Here is a 17817-nt window from a genome sequence, read left to right as displayed (position 1 = left end):
ATACAATGGAAGACAACGTGCTGGCCACATATTATTGAACCAAAAAGTTATTGTGGCCGGCCATACCCTTTCACAGCTCTAACGATACGGACATTAATAATTACTATAATATATCCATATACGGAGATAGATTAACCATGAAGCAGATTTGTTAACGTACTACATGTATTTGGAATTTATTTTTCAATTTCTGTCCATATTCAAAGATTTAAATTTGTAAATAATTACGAATGATAAAGTTAGTATAGCGAGTATCTTCGTAAGAAAGTGTAGAGACACGCAAAGACAATGTGCAATTGAAATTGTACTTAAAAAAAACGGAAACATTAAAACCAATAATAATATTGGGAATAAAAGGAAGATAACGTCATTTAAGTTCCTAGGGTAATTGTGTTAGACACTATAAAAGTTCACGATAAAAAACAGGAAACAATAAAAACCGACAATAATATTGACAATAAAAGAAGATAAGGAATTCAAGTTCCTAGAGTAATTGTGTTAAGCACTACAAAAGTTCACGAGAAAAAACAGGAAACAATAAAAACCGACAATAATATTGACAATAAAAGAAGATAAGGAATTCAAGTTCCTAGAGTAATTGTGTTAAGCACTACAAAAGTTCACGAGAAAAAACAGGAAACAATAAAAACCGACAATAATATTGACAATAAAAGAAGATAAGGAATTCAAGTTTCTAGGGTAATTGTGCTAGGTACTACAAAAGTTCACAAAAACTTTTGAGCAATAAAGGAAATTATAGAGTTGACTATCAATTATCCAACCTAATTAAAAATATATCCAAAATAAATTAGTATTTTTTGTACAATCTGCTCGACTTTTAATGCCTTTATTTCTCAAAAACTAAAAAAGAAAAAATGTAAGCTTTGACTTTTTATCTTAGGATTGCCTTTTCATATTTATGTAATAATTTATCAGGGGACACTTTAATCTAGTGGTTATATCATTAGACTCACATCTACGTTATTCTGGGTTAGATTCTCGGCAGGTACTTCCCAATTATCGGCGTCTATCCAGCGTCGTGAGCCAAACTGGGGAGTTATGTGAACAAAAGATGTGATAAACCTGATAGAGACATTCTGACCATGTGTTCGTCGTAAGGCTGAACGTTGTTCAGCCGATTGCTAACAGATGACGTTGGAGCGGCTTAGGCCCACAACGAGCTATCACGCCAGTGGTTAGTTAATAATCAAATGGATAGTAAAATAGGTTTATTTTTTTTTCTAAAAGTCTGGCATAATTTTACGTTAGCATTTAGTTTATTTTAAAAGTATATATATTCATATTGTAGCTTCATATAATGTACATCATACTATTTTTCGTGCAATTAAGTTAGATATGATAAAATGTATTTTAAAACGTGTACTTTTATTAATTAGAATTCCTTTTTCCCGAATAAGTTTTTAAAACACATACTATAATATGTAACGAACATTTAGACCCGTATCAAGAACTGGCCTGTACTAAGAGATCAGAAAGCATGAATAAGAGTGGGTTTTGTTATAAAAAGTGCGTTTTTAATTGTACGAGAGTAGCAGGAAGTGAGTAATTACAAAACTACGGCCTATCTGGTTTCCTTGTTATCCGGTCCTGCCCTTCCTGACCGGACATTAGACCAGACAGACAGGAGTTTACAATATTAGAAAACAAACTCAAAAAAAAGAAAAGAAAAGAAAAGAAAAGAAAAGAAAATTCAATGAAATACCTACCTTAGCATAAAGAAATAAAATTGAATAGAAACATATGCGTTAAGCGTAACTGTTTGCAGACAGTTTTTAAAGTACCATGTTTTTTTCCTAGCAGACAGAGGATTGTTGGTAGTTTTCAAAAACTCATATAAAACAATTCATTTAAGTTGTTTTCATTTTAAAGGTATTTATGACGTCTTTCAGTTTAACGTCCCACGACTATGCCTTTTAGGCTAAGAGAAACGAATGATTAAAACATGTGAATGATGATGGAACAATTGGTAGAATGAAAATGTGGGAAGAAACGGAATACCTCGAGAAAATCCACGAACACGATGTTGTCCACCACAAACTTACTTGATCGGGAATCGAACCAATGACTCCACGTACCAGAGGTAATCTCTCTACCATTAAACCACCGTGCATTGTTAAAGGTATTTATAAAATTTAATGACAAGCAGCCCAAAATGAGGACTAACTTCTTTAATTTTATATTTTACCACTGTAATATTGTTCAAAGATAAAACGTATACAAGTCGATATATTACACTGAGCTGAACTAAATGATATTAAAGAAGATAAATTTTTATGAGTACTTTTTGAGAAAAACTCATTTTTATGGCGTTAGAAAAGCATGTCGTTCTTTGCCAATCGAATACAATTATATTATCTTTATTATCTGGAATATTTTTTAAAATTCATTTAAGAAAAATATACACTATTGTATTATTATCTATTATTATTGTTATTTCGTTTCTTCTAATAATGGGACACTAATAGAAAAGCATGTTGTTCTTTGCCAATCGAATACAGTTATATTATCTTTATTGTCTGGAATAATTTTTTAAATTCATTTAAGAAAAATATACACTATTGTATTATTATCTATTATTATTATTTCGTTCTTCTAAGCTTTTTCTCGTCTCGTCTCAAAATTTTTTCTCTTCTAATTTTGTAAGTTTATGTAAAAGAAAAAATACATCCCCTAATGTCTTCTCAATTTCACTTAAAATTCATCAGAAATCCTCCGCGTTACAAGAGGTCCACGAAGAGTGTGAGATAAACATCGTTTAAAAACATATTTATTATTGGGGAATATCGTCTAAATAACTTACGCATCATTAAACGTTGATAAATACTCCTCGCTATGTTCGTCGAATCACTTTATCAATTTATAGTGTTTCTATAGTACGGATCGTGTAACACTAAAACAGTGTTGTCCACACGAAACTCGAGAAATTTCACGTTTCGTCTCGAATTTGGAATTCACTTGAGTTAAGTTCCGCAGATGGCTCCCCCAAAACTACAAAATTTACGGAGAAATTGAGAGATTATATGAAATTTAAACATCAGGCAAACAAAAAAGGTAAAGAAGGCCATCTTTGTACGGTAACTAGTTACGGAGAGAAATGATGCTTAATCTTTCACTGTATGAAGGTGCGTAGTGAGGGCATATTAGGCAAAGTGACAATAGAGCATAACATGTCAGTGTTACAGACCCATTGTCTTAGTAACTAACCTAGGAAAGGTGTGATGCAATGAGGTAAAGAAAGGTGCCGATCAATTCTAGCAACACTTCACAGTTCCCAAAACATATTGTCCCTTCGAGATTCCACTGCAGTTAACTTGACTCGAATACTCCAAAGATTAGTTTCAGTGTGCGGCGGTTTGGAAGAGTAGCGTTGTTTTCGTGATTTCTGTGTATGACAGAGTTTGCAACACTCAACATTTGAAAAATGCTGCTTTTGTTCAGCTATACAACATATGTAAACGCATACATATATATTTAGGAAATAAAGGAAAGCAGAAAGTTAATAAATATTTACGAAATCGAATTACTAGGGATAGGGATGCGCACGAGACAAGATTTGTGGCTGTCTCGACACGAAAATGTGCTGTAAAAGTGATGTCTCGACTCGAAAAATATATATTTTTCTATTGGAAGAGCCGTGTCTCGACTCGAATTTTGTCAGGAAAATCCTGTCTCGACTCGTCTCGTGCGCATCCCTAACTAGGAAAGTAGGGGAATGAAGCAAGAATCACTGTGAGTACGGTATATTAACATAACCATAAGTAATCACGAAAATAGCGTTTAAAACAACTTCTTATGTTCCTCCGATAATGAGGGATGGACATCAGCGAAACCGGAGCCATGCACTTCTCGCTTTGTGGGAACTACTCCTTAGAGTGATACACATACTCCTATTAGTAGGGGCGTGCTCAGGAGTGGGCCTTAAGGGGTACGAAACCCCCGAAATCCCGACTTTTTCTGTAAATTTAGTCTAATTTTAGGGGTGACCTTTTACAGATTTTAATGTAATGTATCCTTATATTGAATTCAGACCCCCCACACACACAATAAATTCCTCTGTACGCACTTGCCTACCAGTATACTAACACTTATTCTCACTTGTCAAAGGTAAAAGTGAATCTGAAAAGGTAGGGGGCACATGACGTCAAGCTATCCCCCGTGCCTATCTTTGTCCATTGTAACTTTTTAGGAAGTAGAGGAACGCCATACCCAGTGGCGTATTTAGGGGGTGGCTTCCGGGCTTAAGCCCCCCCCGAAATCTTACTTTAGTAAAGTATATGAAATATCTTGCAGAATTTTCACATTTTCAGGCAAATCCCCCCCCCCCCCCGAAAGTTAGCAAAGCCCTCCCCGAAACAAAATCGTAAATACGCCACTGGCCATACCTATAAATATTTTTCGGAACAACGTCCCCCGCGTTCCCCTCACTTTTACCCCTGCTTATACTGCACGTAATATACTCATTAAATTCTTTGTAACACTATTTTGTTCAATTAAAAAAAAAAATGAAATGTTATACGTATATACGTGATGTTTATGAGGGAACTTTCACATATTCACTTCTTATGATTTTCGTCCAAAGATGTCGCCGCACAATCAAATTCTAGTTAAAGCAGTCAACAACTGTAAATACAAATAAGAACAAACATCGCGCCATGGATGGACACGCTTAATTATAACCACTGTCATAAATATCCTGAAAGGTCAAGGTAAAACAATGAAAGAGCCACAGACGTCAACGAAAGACAAAATCTAACTCAATGGTGCATAACATTGTTGCAAGTGTTTTGTTTACCCACCGATAATTGGTTTTTAACATTCTCTGGCAACCAAGAAGTGTTTAAATTAAAAATCCTGGAATGCCTCAGCACCTTGTAGGAACTCATGCACAGCTCAGTATGTTACACACGATCAGTAGAATAATGGGTACAGCATTTCGTCAATGCAATGTGTTTCACATTGGAAAATGAAAGATTTATTATACTTAACACCGTTGTTGGATTGTTAAAAGCTACGCGGAATGAAGCATGTTAAGTGCTACTCGTTTATCGTTTCTCTCTTTTTCTAATCTATCTTTTAAATGTAAATTAAGGATGTTTAGATGGGAGGGAAGGTCCTGTGTCCTACATCCTGGATGTTTGAATTCTACAACCTTTCAGTTGATTTGGTTCAGTTTCCCTTCTTTCCTATTTTGAGTCAGACTTTTCATTTTCTTGTAGTTTTTCTTCCCTATATCTCGCATTATTCAGCACAGTTTATCATTCTTCCCTATTCTGAGCCAGATTTTTCATTTTATTGTAGTTTTTCTTCCCTATATTTCGTATTATTTGGCTCAGTTTTACATTCTTTCTTATTCTGAGCCAGACTCTTTATTTTCTTATAGCTTTTCTTCCCTATATCTCGTATAATTCGGCTAAATTTTTCTTTCTTCCCTATTCTGAGCTAAAGTTTTCATTTTCTTGTAGTTTTTCTTCCCTATATCTCGCATTATTCCGCACAGTTTTTCATTTTTCCCTATTCTGAGCCAGATTTTTCATTTTACTGTAGTTTTTCTTCCCGTATTATTTGGCTCAGTTTTACATTCTTTCTTATTCTGAGCCAGACTTCTCATTTTCTTGTAGGTTTTCTTCCCTATATCTCGTATTATTTGGCTGAATTTTTCATTCTTCCATATTTTGAGCTAATGTTTTCATTTACTTGTCGTTTCTCTTCCCTATATCTCGTTTATTCTTCTGTTTTTCATTCTTCCTTATTCTGAACCAGATTTTTTAAATTTTATTGTAGTTTTTCTTCCCTTTATCTCGTATTAATCCGTTCAGTTTTTCATTCTTCCAGTTTCTGAGCTTGACCTATAATCAGTAGGCTAGCCTGCTGAAATTAATCGTTGTATGGAGCAGCATATTAGTCTTCATTTCTAGCTTTCCTAAACCAAAATTGTCTTACCTCTTAATTTAAGTAACACCCGAATTAACAGAGTTAATTCCGAAAAATTGTGCCTGCTCCAGGAATTGAACTCGAAACCACTCCTAACAAGAACTACGCTGAATATAATCAGTAATAATATTGTATAGTATATAGGTCTATTTTAAGAGTAAAAATGGCTGTCAAAGTATCTGTAACTTCAGAGAATAGTATAAAATTAACCTCAAGTTTCATGTTTACCCTGAAGATACTAATGTGATAAATCATTCGCATGCAAGGAAAAATGATGTATGTGTATTTTAAATCAAGTGCATTTAAAAATGGCATTGCATAATCTAATAAGCATATTGGTTACAGAAGCAATTCTGCTGTTAGATATATGTTTGTATATAATGGCAACCGGTAGCTATGGTAGGGGGTGAAGAACGTATAGGAAAAGGCAGTCACATGCGCTGACGGAACAACCTCGCCAGTGGTAGACTGCCGGAGGGTAGAAGGGGAGAGGTCTGTGACGTAAACATGAACAGACTGAAAAGATCCAGCGAGCGGCAGCCCTTCAGCTGAAAAGGGACCTTTACAAAAAATGTTGAATGCTATGCTTCAAGGCGAAAAGGGTCGGTTCTTCATTACTTGGGTTAGAGTGTGTGGGGAGGGAGTGAAAGGCAGAGGGACAGTCTGTCTGTGATGTGGCACTCGCGGTAGCCATAGCAATCCCATGAGGCTCTAGGCAGTTAACAAATCACTATCGCCCTGCACTTGCTATAATTCTTTTCCTCACAGAGCACGTAAATGCATGTTTACCCCTTTCCTTCGACCTTAAAACGATTATTATTTAACCTTTTTAAACGAGGAAAACATTTATTCTTAAAATTTCAGTGGAAATAGTAAGAGTTTCGTTTTTTTTTTTTTCTATAATTTTCAAAGAAAATAAAGCTGAAGAAACATAAACCCAAAAGTTCAAAGTAATGAGGAAAGAGATCTAATATTAAAGTACTGCATAGAAAATGGCCACTATAGGCCTATTTGAGATATATTTTATTTCGCCTCTTAATAGTTCCAATTCAATCATCCTCTTTTGTTTATATACATAGGGTGTTTCAAAATAACATCCACAACGTTTGTGAGGTGATTCCTGACACCAAGATAAGACAAAAAACATAGACCAACGTGGGTACACAAATGCTCCCTTTCGGAGTTATAGGCTGCCGAAAACATGAAAAAATTAACTTTAAAGGTCCATAGCTCCAATACTTTGGGACCTACCGTAGTCAGGTCAAGACTTCACTTAGAAACTAGTGTGTGCCCTATCCAAATATCCAAGTTTAAGAATTCTGTGGTACTTCTTGAACAATTTGGGTAGAAGTAATTGGAGGGTACTTAAAATTCTATGCCCGTAGCCAAACGCCCTCTATAAAAATTACTACACCCGCCAAATGCACCGGTTTGCCTTGGGGCTAGTTAGAAGCCCACACTAATAACACCCCTGGCCCTTTATAACATAGTAGTGCATAGTTAACAAGGGAGGGTCACGAAGTGGCTCCGCTGAGATTCGAACGAAACAATTGAGTTTGCATTTGATATGTTATAAATAGACGAATCCCAAAGTCATACGTGCAACCGGGCGGGATATCGTGAGTTACAACACATTTTGTAATGTAGAAGCTACAAAGCTGGCAGAATAGTTTGAACCGAGTGATTTCTTCGGAAACGGTTGGGTAGATGGTAACCTCGGCGAACACGTATCTTACCATTTTCAAGGGCAAGTTTGCACCCGGGTCCCCCACAGGATCTCAGACGGGGTCCAACTCAAAAGTTTCAAACTGCAAGGGGGATTAAGTAGCACAGCATTTGAAAGCTGTTGTTAAACGAAAGAAGATCGAGCAAGTCTCGACTCTCTACGATAATCTTGTGCAAAACGTTGGCGGGTCAAATTGTAAAAACAAACTTAATTAAAAAATCTATGACCACCTTGAATTCAAGATGGCCGCTTAAAACCTATGTCATTCATAACAGTACAAATCTAAATCTCTATTTTTCTCCATTATGTATTAGAAACAATAAGAAGACTAAAGAACAATTTAATTTCGATTCACTTCAACTGTTATTTCATTCCGTAACAACACTCGCTGATTATTTCAAAAGTGACATAACTCAATAATCACCCTTATTAACTTATGGGCAGAAAATAAAAGGTAATCTTGATGTCTAGGTCTGCTAAAAATTTCACAGATGTGCTTCCAAAACTCTGCGCTAGAGAGCTGAGTTCTTGCGCCCTCATTGCGTTTTGAAACTTTAAACGCTTATCCTGAAAAGTTAGGAATTTTGAGTTATGTCATTCTTGAAATAAACAGGCGATGTATGTTTTGTTCCTAATGCACTTTCGTCACAGTTCTCTCGATATCATTTACGTGAATATAACAAATATGCGAGGAACACATAACTCTAACTCCATATTCATACTGCGAAACAAAAGTTGAATACCTTCGGGTATTTTTCTAATTTTATCATACGTAATTGATGCATAAAGGACTTGCTGCACCAGTCAGGTTGGGTTCTCTATTGGTTACATTTGTATACCATTCGTTGGTTTGATCGCAATATTTCAAGCAATACGAAATATACAAAAAACGTTAATTTATAAGATTAGCGAGCAGTACCAAACCACGTGTAAATCATTTCAGTACATCGAGCTGCGTCAAACTTTGTGGTTTGGTCACAATATTCCAAGAAATAGCATATTTATATACAAACTCATTTTTCACGCTGTCAGCCATATTGGATTACAGATGATACTCTTTGATATTTTGTGGATATCTACTATTGACCATAAACGTAAATACCACATTTCGCTTCTCCAACACCATTGGTTTGAGCTGGATATGCGTTCGATACATATTGCGGCATTTTGAACTCAAGACGTCGCGTTTTTCGTCACCTACTGATCAACATTCATGCCAAATTTGGTTTTCCTAGTTTAGCAGTATGGTATGCCCATCCTTTCGATATAGGTTTTAAACGGCATCTTGGATTCAATGTGCCCATAGATTTTCCAATTAAGCTTTTGTTTACATTTTGACCCGCCGCCATTTTGCACAGGTTTGTCGTAGAGTCGAGACTTGCTCCATCTTCTTTCATCAAACAACAGCTTTCAAATGATGTGCTACTTAACCCCTCTTGCCATTTGAAACTTTTGAATTGGACCCCACCTGGGACCCTGCGGCAAACTCTTTTACCCTAAAAAGTGTGCCGTTGAAAATGATGTTATGTGTGTTTGCCGAGTTTTCCGTTTACCCGATCGTTTCTGAACAAATGACTCGGTTCAAACTATTCTTCCAGGGTTTTTCTTTCTCTTTTTCTTTTTCTTTTTTTAGCTTCTACATTACAAAATATGTTCTAACTCACGATATACTGCCCGGTGACACGTACAACTTTGGGATTCACATAGTTATACAGTAGACTAACATATCAAATGCAAACACAATTGTCTCATTCGGATCTCAGCGGAGCAACTTCGTGACCCTCCCTTGTAAGGATTCCAAGTCAAAAACAAAGTTTCATTGTTTAAAGAACCATCTTGTTTAAAAACTAATTACAGTTTTTTCATCGACATACGATACAGAATAATTACTGGACGCAGGAAAGAATTTTTTAAAAATATCTGTTTCAATAAAGTACAAAGAAAACAAATAATAATAATAATAAAACTATTATAGTTGAACTTGTTCTAATCAGATTTAAGAAACAACTAGAGAAAAAGACTTATGATTCAATCCATTCCAACAAAATGGATATAAAGAAGCTGAATAAAACAATACAAACTATTATCAAAACAAATTATTTTTAAAAATCTTGTTGCAACTTGTTTCCGTAACATAGAAGCATACTAAATTATAGACAAGGGTTTCCCAAACTGTGCGTCGCGGTGTCCTGTATCTTGACTGATTTATATGAGCGCGGGTACTTAGTTCACAATGATTTCGAGCTCAACCATATTTTCACTAATTAGATGTTTATCTTCTGAACATTATAACGATAACATTCATAAATATGCATATGTTGATATGGACAACCGTCTGTAACGTATGATAGCAATTTCTTCTATGTCCCAGACCTGAATATTGAACTTGTTAAGTTGTGCGGTCAGACATGTATAAACATGTTTTTCTAAACAGTTCTGATATAATACGTAAAGAAGCCATTAATAGTTAGTGGGTGTATTTTCAATTACAAAGAAGGAATTTTCTGTAAAAGAAAAGGTAAATGCAGAAAATCTTCGGAAAAATATATCAGTTTAAATATATTTTATCTTTAGTGTTATTATTGTTCATTTAGTGAGTATACGACGTTTCAATTAGTTACACAAATTCTAATACAGGGTGGCCCAAAAGTAGGTATACACTCCCATATTGATCAACTCATCGCTTTTTATATAATTTCTTATTGTTATTCATCAGGTAGACTTAGTTTCTTTATTATTTTTTCTTAATGAGTTTTTACTTATATCTTAAGCTTGGAACAGCCGAAGCAAATAAACGTATAAGCTAGAATGTTACACTTGATCAATGCAGGGGTGTATACCTACTTTTGAGCCACCCTGTATTACGAACTTAGGGCTAATATATAGATGTTATAACCTATGTATAACCTATGCAATTTTCACAAAATGTTGTTAGTTTCAGACATACGTATGTTTCATTACGCATGAATGTGTGTGTGTATATTACGTGCTTCTATGTCATTCTAAGTTGGGATGCTGTTGAAAAATCGTGGGACATCAAGGGTGCCGTGAGCCAAGAGTTGAGAAGGTATAGGCTATTACGTCCCAATTTATTTGAATAAAATAAAAACAAACTTAGCAAAAAAAAAGTTAGTATTGACATTGTTGAAACAAGATAGATATAAATTCAATTTCAAAAATAATGAGAACCATTTTATAAAAAAACATACACAGAAAAATATAAATCAACAAAAATTTTAGGAATGATCCAAAAAGTGCATCAAAAGATTGCGATCTTGACCAATACTTAGTTTTTGAATCAGGGACCACAAAATTTTTGAATAGCCCCTAAATCGAGTTTTCGTACTTTTTACGGAATAAGCATATCATACTGAGTTAAGTGATAGTTTGGGTTTATCTACACTATATGTAGTTCCCCAGATATAAGGCGTACAAGAAAATTTTTGCCCGAAATATAATGGATCTTTTGATCCAAAAATATATAACTATTATTATTCATGTTATCTCAATAAGATTAAAATAAACTAAGCTACAGAATGAATCATTAGGATACATTATGTTATTAAGATATATTTAGGTAAACATATATACACCCAAGCTCATTACAAATCAACACAACGATAACTTACTAAACAAAAATAAAATAAATAAATATTCCAACTTGTTCTTTACTATAGCAACAAACTAAACAAAATCATACACTATTTGGTCTTATACTACTAAAATATAAACAAATGAAACAAAATTAAACTGCTATATTCTAACATATATTCAAAAAAAACGTTGTACTATCATGTACAGACATGTCCTCATGACATTAAAAATAAACATTAAAATGTATGTTTGAACTTGAGTCATCAAAATAGAAACAAATTAAAACTAGTTTAAAATGCTTACAAACTAATATGTTTCAAACTTGTTCCATTTACATATAAACAAATTAAGCTACAATTATGTTGTGACTTGTTTCATTAAGACAAGGAAAATTTTCATTCAAGAATTACCGAAGTTTACCTTCGTTGGCATTCTTTGAATGAAATTTTACACACAAGAAGATTCAGTTCTCAAGGATGAGAGAGAGAAAAGAAATTAATGGTTGAAAGGAATCCAGTGGCAAAACTAATTGTTAAAATTTGCCTTTTAAGAAATGACGTTTACTGATTGGTTGATGAGAGAAGCCTTCAACAAACATTTTCCCTCATTTTCTTGATGATTCAACTTTCTTTAGCTTTAACTTCAACCACTAATAATGCTACTTCTTTCCAGAGAATGTTTTTTTCTCTCTTGTTTTCCTTTTTCGTCGCAAGAAGGCCTCAGAGTGACAAATGTCTAACAATCATCATTTACGTCTAAATCTGCTCCCCATCATATTTTTCTTTACGAATGCTTTAATTGTTTCATTAAAGAACTTCTTTTCCCCTCCTTCTCTCCTCTTTCCGAATTCGTTCTACGGGTATCTATCTATCTATCTTAAATACCCCAACCTTTTTATACTTGCAGAAGCGGGCAAGGAGGATGAGGTAAATTGTCTTTTAAAAAATGATTATATTTTTTAAAAAAGAAAAAACCTACAGAAAGGGAGACAGACGATCTGTTATGAGGTTTGAACTCTTTTGGCCTTCCATTTAAAAACATCAACTCTTTTGCCTTACGTCTTATGATGATGACGATGAGCTTTTTATTTGTCGAAACGTCATCTTGTAATAGGATTCCATTATCAAAAAACACACCTAACACCCATACTAAAACACAATATATATACATAAGTTATGTACAGTTTAACGTGAATAACATGTTTTTAATGATTTTCTAAGTGTCTAATATTTATTTTCTAAAGTTAGTCTTAAGAGGCCTAATTACTGCGAAATTAAAATACCGCTAATTTTACAGTAATTATGTGATATCTTCAAATATATAAAAGATAATCGAACGTGGAACAAAAGCGCGCTAGACAATATTATTTTGCATGAGGTACCGTTATCACGAAATACCTAGTAGCTTTCCGTTTGCAGCCATTTAGAAACTCGAAAATAAATGCTGATATTTTAAATTGCTCGATAAGTGGATCGAAAGCAGATAGGTGAGTCGTGATAACAATATCTCATGTAAAATAATATTGTCTAGGGTGCTCTTGTTCCACTCTTCGATTATCTTTTATCTATTAGAAGATATCACATAATTACTGTAAACTTAGCGGTATTTTAATTTCGCCGTGATGTTGCCTCTTACTGTTTCTCCCCTGAAATTTCTTCCCATTTCCTGTCTTATAATAACTGGGTACAATATGACTTGTCTATATATGTAGCCTATTCATTCCCACTGCTCTTTCTTCATCATCCTTGCGAAAATTGTTTCCCTTACCTATCTTTGGTTGTTTAAAAAGTAGATCTTGGAAACTTGAAGACAAATTTTCAAACTCATTAAGTTAGAATTTATTAATTGACGATGCTTTTCGTTAATGGGTCAAATTAAGGAAGAGATGATGAGAGTCCTCTTTCGTAACAAATGTTGCCACCTTTATGTTTACAAGAATGATTCCGATTTCTTCTTTAGTGTGACATTCTTCTATTTTCTATAATTATTCCTTATTCTTGTTTCAGTTGGTATTGAAAACATTTGCCTTGAATGATCAAGTGATTAAACAAAACAGCAAGTGTTACTTTATATAATCACTTAATGCTAACAAAACAGTTATTTTTACTTTTCGTGATCAAGTAATTTAAACGAAACAATTATTATTACTTTTGATGAAAAGTGAGCCAAACTAAACAACTAGTTACTTTTTAATAATCAAATAATTTAAACAAAAACAATTATGGTTACTTTTTGATCAAGGAAACTAAACTAAACAATTATTTTTACTTTTTATGATCAAGAAATGTTACAAAACGATTATTTTTAGTTTATGATGAAGAAATTTAAAGAAAACAATTAATGATATTTTGTACATGTGGAAATAAAATTTAAAGAAGCTACAGATGTATAGATTTCAGAAAAATTCTTCTGACAATTATTCAAGAATCATATCACTAGCTCTATGTCTCTTTTACATTTTATTTAGACATATTAAGAGATCTCATCACTGCGAAATTAAAATACCGCTAATTTTACAGCAATTATGTATTATCTTCAAATAGATAAATGATAATCGAAAAATGGAACAAGCGCTCGCTTGAAAATATTATTTTACATGAGATACCATTATCACGACTCACTTATCTGCTTTAGATTTCCAGCCATTTAGAAAATAGTCTTTTATTTTTCGAGTTTCTAAATGGCTGCAAAGGGAAAGCTACTAAATGACTCATGATAACGGTACCTCGTGCAAAATAATATTATCTAGCACGCTCTTGTTGTTCCACATTTCAATTCCACATCTTCTCGTTCCACATCTTTTATCTATTTGAAGATATCATACAATTACTATAAAATTAGCGGATTTTAACTTCACAGTGGTTAGACCTTTTAAAGGTCTTTGAATTACTTGACCATGTAAAAGTAACGTTATTCATTTTCTGATAAAGTAACACTAATCTTTTATTTACATTATTTGCTTGAACAAAAGTAATATTATTGTTTAATTCTTGCTCATATTATTTGCTTGTATTACTTTCTTTAAATCACGATATTTGTTTTAGGATATCTTTGCCATAAAAATTATCATTTTATTTGTATAGAAGTAATATTAACATTTCAATATAAAATGCTTGAATGAAAATAAAGTGGAAGCAGACATAGTTATAAAAGAAGACAAATATATGCCCATTTATTCTTTAATGATATTTTTAAACCTAAACAATAAGTTTTGTTGTATACTAAGCAATAATATCCAATATAAAAATTAAATGCGTATCATAAAATCTACTATTTCTACGCACAAAGACATGTTCAAATAATATTTTGTTTTTTAAAAGGAAAGTTGATGTTTAATATTTTCATATTTAGTAATGCAACATTTTCTATAACAAATTGCTTATGTAAAATAATGTTTTTTCTAAAAATTGTTAGTACACTGTTTTTTTTAAATAAAAACAAATAACCTAAGTTCAACATGAAAGAGTTATTTAAAATACTTGTTCAAACAAAACTCTTATGATTTTGTAAAGATCAACTAATCTAGAGAAAATAAATATTGTTACTTTTGATGATCAAGTAATTGACAGAAAATAATTATTGTTACTTTGATTATTAAGTAATTTTAAGGAGATGATTGAAACTAACGTGGAACGTTATCTTGAAAGCACTATACTCGTACAATATTAATTAATAATTTTCTATGTGCTAGTTAATTAGTGTCTTTCAAGTATTTGCTCATTAGAGGCTAATTAATATTACTTTTACTGTAGTTGGTCCTTCGCAGTATCACTGTATTTTGCTGTTAATAATGTAATTGTTTCCTTTAAATTATTTACTCATATAAAATCAGTATTAAATAATTGTTCCCTTTAAATTATTTACTCATATAAAATCAATATTAAATAATTGTTTCCTTTAAATTATTTACTCATATAAAATCAATATTAAATAATTGTTTCCTTTAAATTATTTACTCATATAAAATCAATATTAAATAATTGTTTGCTTTAAATTATTTACTCATATAAAATCAATATTATATAATTGTTTCCTTTAAATTATTTACTCATATAAAATCAATATTAAATAATTGTTTCCTTTAAATTATTTACTCATATAAAATCAATATTATATAATTGTTTCCTTTAAATTATTTACTCATATAAAATCAATATTAAATAATTGTTTCCTTTAAATTATTTACTCATATAAAATCAATATTAAATAATTGTTTGCTTTAAATTATTTACTCATATAAAATCAATATTATATAATTGTTTGCTTTAAATCATTTATTCATATAAAATCAATATTAAATAATTGTTTCCTTTAAATTATTTACTCATATAAAATCAATATTATATAATTGCGTCATTTAAATTATTTACTTATATAAAACCAAAATTAAATAATTGTTTGCTTTAAGTTATTTACTTATGTAAAATCAATTTTAATTACTCATATAAAACAAATATTAGTTGTTCATATGGGACCAATATTAATTGTTTTGTTTCCTTTTAATTATTTATTCACATAAAGCTAATAATAGTTATTCATGTAAAACTAATATAAAATAATTGTTTCTTTTAACTTATTCAAACAAAATCAACGTTAAATGTATCTTGAAATGTCAATAGGTTACTGTATAATTGTTGTCTATAAATTAATTATTTTGGTCATACAAAAGATATAGGTCTATTGTTTTCTTTGTATTATTTGCTCATACAAATCCAACACCGATATTAAGCTTTATCTTTCCAAATATAAAGAAGCTTACTTCTATCTTTAAATCAGTTTTAAAGGTAAGTTTAGTAAAATTGATTTTGAAGTTATCTTTAAAATTTGATCTTATGAAAATCGGATATTAATTGTGAAAAAAAAGTACAGGAGAAACACTGATGTTATAGCATAAAGATAAAATCAACCTACGCCAAAGAAATGCGACGATCATTTGTCAGTTTCATAAGAATGACAGAGAGAAACACAAGGGGGGAATACAAGAATATGTCAAACATTCGTTAAAATAATCAGTGAAATAATATATATAAAACAGACGAGAGGTGAGAGATATGTTTAGAAGATGATTGGGCTAAACGCATAGGGTTGACAGTGGCATGGAGGTTGAGAAAGAGGTGAGCGGAAGAGCTGAACAGTTTTTGGTCAATGTAACAGATCGACAGAGTGGATAAATGGATAAATATATGTATGAGATGAATTGCAAAAGGGATCGTACGGTCAGAAGGTCTTTGTGGGTTGAAACGAAACAGTTAATGAGGGGTGATTAAACACTCGCTCCCCCTGTTTCCCTTCATCTCCCTTTCCTCGATGGAGATAAGAACAGAGAGTCAGGAAGTGTTCACAATTTGAATGAGTAAGTGATAGACAACCATAGTGCATTTTTATTTACATGTATTTATGTTCTTGCGGCTCTGTATGCTTTGTGCGAAATGCGTTGATTGATTTCATGTCATGTGCATGGTGCAAGAGAAGAATTTATTTATAAACAATAGTGAATGATTGTACTGATTAAGATAGCGATACATGCAAACGAATGCAGCAATGAACAAACGTTATCTTTAACAGCAAAATATATTCATGTATACACCTAGAATCAATAGAATGCGAAGTGAGAGTTTTCTAATCATCTAAATATAGATATAATAAATGGTTTTACCTGTGTTCCTCCTAACGTGTAGAAAAAAATATTCAAAAGTATATATAATGTTCGGATTCAGTCTTACAAAATGTAGGTAAACGTCTCGTATAGCCTAGACACTTAAATGGGAATCTAAACTTTAATAAATAAATAAATAAATAAATAAGCAAATAATAATAATAGTAATAATAATGGAAAATGAACTGTCTTACAGTAGATCCTAATTCGCTTGTTCATGACTAATGCTTGAACCGTACCATATCATATTTTATACAAATAATTCAGGATAATTATGATTTTTTTCTATATATCTATATGAGGCGTTCAGACTCCAAGTGATTAAAAAATGAAATGAAATCTTTCAGTTTAACGTCCCACGATTATTCCCTTTAGGCTAACGGAGACGGATGAATAAAGCAAGTGAATGATGATGGAAGAATTGGTGGAATGGAAAAGTGGGAGGAAATGGGAGTATCTCGAGAAAATCCACGCACACGACGTTGTCCACCACAAACTTACCTGGCCGGAGATCGAAACAGGGACCAATACACCAGAGGTAGGCATTGTACCACTGAGCCACCGTGCTCTCTCCAAGTGAATAAGTCCAATTGCTGAAGTAGGAAGAAAAAGAGACATTAAGTTTGTACAGAACACTTAAGTACATGCATAAGTTATTGTTTTTTTATGATGTTAGTGAAAGTTATTAACAATTTCTGGACATAAATCTTTTATGATCTGAAAGCAATTTCAGAAAGAGATCTTTTTATTAAAAAATGAAATATATCCAAAGTGATTAAAAAGTAGATCCATGTGTTCTCAACTCGACATATCAAGTTTTAATGTGTTATACAGGGTGGACCAAAAGTAGGTGTACAGTCCCTTACTGATCAACTCATTGTTTTTTTTT

General features: G+C 32.4%; 2 long non-coding RNA genes across 3 annotated transcripts in view; one reads left to right on the top strand and one right to left on the bottom strand.

Moving 5' to 3' along the window:
• LOC145678869 (uncharacterized) overlaps positions 1-17817 on the top strand; it is a 335623-nt gene that overhangs the window by 27523 nt on the left and 290283 nt on the right. The gene's annotated exons all lie outside the window — the stretch shown is intronic.
• Positions 1-17817, bottom strand: part of LOC145678871 (uncharacterized) — a 290898-nt gene that overhangs the window by 51081 nt on the left and 222000 nt on the right. The window contains exon 2 of the long non-coding RNA XR_014130467.1: positions 17430-17521. This is a non-coding gene — a long non-coding RNA (uncharacterized LOC145678871). The remainder of the gene's footprint in view (positions 1-17429; positions 17522-17817) is intronic.

Source organism: Thermobia domestica, chromosome 2 (genome assembly GCF_964235325.1).
Source record: "Thermobia domestica chromosome 2, izTheDome1.hap1.1, whole genome shotgun sequence".
NCBI lineage: Eukaryota > Metazoa > Arthropoda > Insecta > Zygentoma > Lepismatidae > Thermobia > Thermobia domestica.
Note: the sequence above shows the minus strand (reverse complement) of the source record. Positions and strands in the feature narration are given on the sequence as shown.